The sequence below is a fragment of the Cebus imitator genome, unplaced genomic scaffold, assembly GCF_001604975.1.
Source record: "Cebus imitator isolate Cc_AM_T3 unplaced genomic scaffold, Cebus_imitator-1.0 Scaffold42, whole genome shotgun sequence".
Lineage (NCBI taxonomy): Eukaryota > Metazoa > Chordata > Mammalia > Primates > Cebidae > Cebus > Cebus imitator.
In genome coordinates, this window is record NW_016107357.1 from 16,752,685 (window position 1) to 16,758,909 (window position 6,225).

The following is a 6,225-nucleotide window of genomic DNA, read 5'->3' on the forward strand; positions in this document are numbered from 1 at the left end:
TCTTACTTGTCCACATCTGGACTCAGATTTGGATTCCATTTGGCCTTAACAGAATCACCTGCTTGCTGGTTTTATTTTATATAATTTCCATTGTTCCTGTAGGAAATAAATTAAAGGTTCCTCTTCAAAGCTTTCCTCTTAGTTCATTACAAATAACAGTTTCTTCAAAGGTTAATTTACTTTAAAGCTTTTGCTAATAATCTTTTTTTCTTTTTTTAAGAAACTCGATGTTTATTTTCCATGAATCTTATATGTTGTTTAAGAGCCCACACAAGAACAGCTTAAGACCATTCAGTGGTTGCTCCTACCCATCCAATGGCCTGAGCAGTGGGAGCTGCAGACCAGGCTTCCGTGGCAGGCTGAGCGCTCCAGTCTTCAGTAGGAACTGCTGCATAGGCACGGAGGGAACCTGCATGCCTCAGACCAGTGTGTAGCCTCAGGCTGAGTGGCAGTGAAGTCAGGAGCTGCAGCAGTCCATCCACCCTGAAATTCCTCCTTGGTCACAGCCTTTTCTGCAGCCTGCTCTTTCAATCTCTTCAGGATCTCTGTAGAAGTAGAGATCAGGCATGACCTCTCACAAGTGTTCACAGGAAATGGTGCCACGCATGTGCAGAACTTCCCAGGCCAGCATCCACAACATCAAACCAAGCAAGCGAGCTCCCTTGTTGTTGCATGGGATGGCAATGTCCACATAGCGCACAGGAGAATCTGTGTTACGCAGAGCAATGGTAGGTAGGTTAACATAAGACGCCTCCGTGAGAGGCTAGTGGTCAGCCCTTGGGTCAGTAACCACAAGCAGCCATGGCTCCCGGAAGGCTGCCTGGATCTGGGTGGTGAAGTTTCCAAGAGTGAAGCAGCCAGCAATTGGAGTGGCTCCCGTGGCAGGAGCAAACTTCAGCATGGCCCTCTGGTCAGTATTCCTGGAGGATATAACACTGACATCAGCAGGGTTTTCAATGGCAACAATGGCACGAGCTGCCAGTAGAAGCTTCTCCCAGGTCCTCTTCAGATTCATGATGTAGGTGCCATCACTTTTCCTTTTAAAGATATACTGTCCCATCTGGAAGTCAAGGTTGGTGCCACCTAAATGGGTTCCTGCTGCCAGGAACTTAAGGACATCCTCCTCCTTCATTTGCAGGACATCAAGGGCTCTGGACATGGTGAAAGTTTCCCTTTAAGTTACGGGAATCCAGAACAATGCCACATGGAGCCCTCGGCAGGTAGCACGGAAAGCGTTTTTGCTAATAATCTTAAAGTAACTATTAGTCATAATAAAGAAATAAATGCATCCCATGTTCTTATTTCTTACACTTTAACCTAAAGTTGCCCTGACATGCCTGGACAAGCCCAGGCAAGTCTTAGGTCGTAACTTATTCCCCTTCCTTATTTGGAAATGTTACCGCTTCTCTTAGCATTCCTCAAGTTACTTCCTCTTTTTCTTTGTTCTCCTCTGCTTTTACCTCTTTAGAAAATGTCCAAGTTTTTAGCCAATCAGGTCAAGCATAGAATGTGAGGTCCAGTTCCAGCCAATGGAAACTGGACACAGCAGTAGGCAATTGCATCAGGTTATGAAAGTTACAAATGTCCCTGTCTCCCTTGTTCAGGTGTGCTCTTGTGGCAAGACTGCCGGTGAGTTGCACCCTTCCTGCAGGAAGTAAACTAGCCTTGCTGAGTGATCCATTGTCTCTGTGTGGATTTTCTCCAAGTTATAAGCCCATTCCATTTAGGGACTTTTGATGATCTCTCATAGATACACAACCTTTTCAAGGATCTCTTTCTTCTACTTGAGCAGGATGGCCTTGCATTTAGAATTGTATTTAAACATGTTGTGCTCTTTTTCTGGAAAAAAACAAGCTTAGAATATAATCCGCAAGGCACTAAAAGTGCCTCTTACCTAATATTTCTCAAGGTTGGAATCCCAGTGGAATTCTTGTTTGTGATTGTCCACAGTCACCCACAGGAGCAGGATGAGCCACCATAGTAAAGTAATATGAGAGAATCATTCTAGTCCCCAAGAATGAAAAAGGCCATTTTATGTGTCTCCTTTTTCCCATGATTCCAGGGATTCACTTTCTATTCTCGTATCCAATGATGTCATCTGGCTATTTCTTAGGAATATTTTCACCAGTCAGCATTGCCACCAGGTTACAAAACAATCAGAAAACAGAGAGAAAATGTCTAATTATTTCATAGATTATAATTATTTGGAAGTATCTTCTCCCCAATTTTCAGATACTGTTTTAATGATGTTTTAAAGTCTGATGTTCTTGGCGGTCCTTTTTATTTTATTTATTTGTTTATTTATTTTGAGCTGGAGTCTGGCTCTGTTGCCCAGGCTGAAGGGCAGTGGCCCAATCTCAGCTCACTGCAACCTCCGCCTCCCAGGTTCAAGCAATTCTCCTGTCTCAGCCTCCCAAGTAGCTGGGATTACAGGCATGTGCCACCACACCCAGCTAATTTTTGTATTTTTAGTGGAGACAAGGTTTCATCATGTTGGCCAGGCTGGTCTCGAACTCCTGACCTCAAGTGATCCACCTGCCTCAGTCTCCCCAAGTGCTAGAATTACAGGCATGAGCCACTGAGCCCGGCCCCTGGTGGTGCTTTTTAAAGGGATCCCTGGATTTATCATGCAACCACATTAGAGTGATTCTTCACCATACAAAATAACTTATCAAAGAGGTTTTCCTGTCAAATGACTTCATTGTACTTTTGAAATCACCATGCATAAAAATTTACTTATTTATCAAAAAAAGGTTCTAAGATTTTAATAATGGAAAAACGCTTTTTGAAAATCAGGTGTACTTATTCAAAACCATATGTTTATATCTGAAAGCTTTGTGAAGTCATTTGTTAAAAATAGACTTTATCTTTTAAAGCAGTTTTAGACTCCGCAAAGTTAAGTGGAAAGTAGAGACTTCCTGTATAACCCCACCCTATGCACATTGCCTCTCTGTGGTCAACATCACCAACATAGTGGTACATTTGTTACAATCAATTAAGCAGCATTGACAAATCATTATCAAGTTCATACTTTACATTAGGGTTCACTCTTTGTATTATACATCCTGTGAGTTTTTGTTTGTTTTGAGATGGAGTCTGGCTCTGTAACCCAGGAGGGGAGTGCAATGGTGCGATCTTGGCTCACATCCCAGGTTCAAGTTATTCTCCTGCCTCAGCCTCCCAAGTAGCTGGGATTACAGGTACATATCACCATAACTGGCTAATTTTTTTATTTTTAGTAGAGATGGGGTTTCACCATGTTGGCCAGGCTGGTCTTGAGCTCCTGACCTCAAGCGATCCATCTGCCTTGGCCTCCCAAAGTGCTGGAATTATAGACTTGAGCCACTGCTCCCAGCCCATTCTGTGAGTTTTCACAAATGCTTAATAACGTGTATCTCCCATTGTAGAATCATACCGAATAGTGTGGCTGCCTTAAAAATCCCCTGCCATTTACCTTTTCGTTCCTGTCTGCCCCAGTGAAATAATTTTTAAGTAAACTTTACTACCTAAAGGTTTATGTAACAAATGGAAAAGTCCATATGAGCTGGAATTCATTCTAACTATGTAGATTAAAACAAAATATCAAACTCATTAGCTTAAAATGGTTTCTCTTCATTCTGTCTGCAGGATGTGCTCTCAAGAGAAAAACAACTGATGGGTAGTTGTGCCCAGTTATCTTGTGAATCAACTCAATATTCTGGCCAAAATTATGAACTAGGAAAGTGAGATTTTAAATCTTGTAGCAGGTCAGGTGTGATGGCTCATGCCTGTAATCCCAGCACTTTGGGAGGCTGAGGTGGGCAGATCACGAGGTCAGGAGTTCAAGACCAGCCTGACCAACACGGTGAAACACCGTCTCTACTAAAAATGCAAAAATTAGCCGGGCTTGATAGTGGGCACTGTAATTCCAGCTACTGAGGAGGCTGAGGCAGGAAAATCGCTTGAACCCAGAAGGCAGAGGTTGCAGTGAGCCGAGATCTTGCCACTGTACTCCAGCCTGAGCAACAGATTGAGACTGCATCCTCAAACAAAACAAAAACGTCTTGCAGCAATCCAGATGGCTTAAGCTAAATCAGAGATAAGAAAAATCTCTGTAGCACTGTCAAGGTTACAGAAGAAAATTAAGATACAATGACTGCTGTAGAGTATTTGTGTACCCCACAAAATGTATGCATGCTAAAATGATGGTATGTAGAAGTGGGGCCTTTGGGAGGTGATTAAGTTATGAGGGTTGAGCTCTCATGATGAGATTAGTGCCCTTCTAAAAGAGACTCCAGAGAGCTCCTTCATCTCTTCTCCGCATGAGGACCCGGAGAGAAGAAGGCTGTCTATGAAGCCGGAAGTGGACCTTTACCAGACACTGAATCTGGCGTGTTGATCTTGGACTCCCAGCCTCCGGAACTGTGGGGAATAAATATTTGTTCTTTAAGCTATGTAGTCTATGGTATTTCTGTTATAGCAGCCCAAACAGAAAGACAGGGATTTTCTTTAGGTGTCTTTGGAATAGCACTCTATGGCTGTGACTCCCCACATCGTTCTGTGCGGTCATCTACGGCTGTGACTCCCCACATCGTTCTGTGCGGTCATCTATGGCTGTGACTCCCCACATCGTTCTGTGCGGTCACCTATGGCTGTGACTCGCCACATCGTTCTGTGCGGTCATCTCTGAAGTGCTTCAGACCAGAATTGGCTTAGGATTCTCTGCACCTCAGCCTGCTGCATAAGGTCTCTCTGCCACCTGCATTTCCCCATGTAAAGAACATAGCTCTGATTACATGTTGTGAGTGACAACTAAAAAATCCCCTTACTGTCCTGAAAAGTTGCATACTGCTCTCCAATTCCTGCTCATGAAGAGGTCAGGGAAACTTCCTGATTCAAAACTTTGTTACTATGTCAGCACATTACTTATCTGACATTAAAAATATATATATACTGAAGAAAAGAGGATAAAAATTTAATGTTAATCTATTGGAAGCATTTTTTCCACTTTCATGCCCCATCCCCGCCTCTTTTTTTGAGATAGTTTCGCTCTTGTTGCCCAGGCTGGAGTGCAATGGTGCGATCTTGGCTCACTATGACATCCGCCTCCCAGGTTCAAGCGATTCTTCTGCCTCAGCCTCCTGAGTAGCTGGGATAACAGGCATGCGCCACCATGTCTGGATAATTTTGTATTTTTAGTAGAGATGGGGTTTCTCCATGTTTGTGAGGCTGGTGACAAACACGGAGAAACCCTGACCTCAGGTAATCCGCCCGCCTCAGCCTCCCAAAGTGCTGGGATTACAGGCATGAGCCACCACGCTCAGCCTTTCATGCCCATTTTGTGGAAATGGAGGTTGGAGAAACCATCATAGGAGGAGGCCCTGGGACAACAGCCAAGCCAATTAGTTGGGAAACTGAAGCAAAGGCAGTCCCAGCATCTGGGTTCTTCCCTCTCCCTCTTCTGGGCCTGGAGTGAGAAGTGGGAAGGGATCTGCCTCCAGGCTGGAGTTGTAAGGGTGGGCAGCACATGCTGCTTCCCCTCATTCCGACCAGAAATTGACCAGCATGTAAGTAAGTCTCTGATGCCTCTGTAGACTCTTACCACCCCTCTCCCAGAAAGTTGTACAAATAAGGGCACAGACACTCTATAGGGACTCTGATCTCGAAAGATAAGCCCATGGTCTAACCTTACCAAATACCCGGGGCAAGCTGACACTGGAGAACAGAAAATAATGGGAAATTACTTAGGAGAAAACAGAACAAGGAAGGGCTTTATATATTTAAAAAGTATAGTCTCCAACTTTAAGAGAAGACATCACTTACATAAAAGACTATTACATATTTTTAAAACATTTAGGGATCTTGGAAATGAAATGCCCAGTTGTTCAAAAATAATTTTTGGCCATCAACAGATGAATGGGTAAACTAAATATAATATAAACATCCAGTGGAGTATTTTTCAGCCTTAAAAAGGAAAGAATTTCTTTTTTTTTGAGACAGGATCTAGCTCTGTCACCCAGGCTAGAGTACAGTGGTGCCACCACTCCTGGATAATTTTTATTTTTTAATTTTTTTATAGAGACAGGATTGCTGTGTTTTCCAGGCTGATCTCCAACTCCTGGGCTCAAGCAATCCTCCTGCCTTGGCCTCCCAAAGTGCTGGGATTACAGGCATGAGCGACTATACCTGGCCAAGGAAAGAGATTCTGAAGTATACCACAACATGCATAAACTTGGAGGCCATTAT

General features: G+C 43.6%; 1 pseudogene; it reads right to left on the reverse strand.

Moving 5' to 3' along the window:
- Positions 1-218: 218 nt before the first annotated feature.
- Positions 219-1,211, reverse strand: LOC108302854 (annotated as a pseudogene).
- Between the last annotated feature and the right edge of the window lie 5,014 nt (positions 1,212-6,225).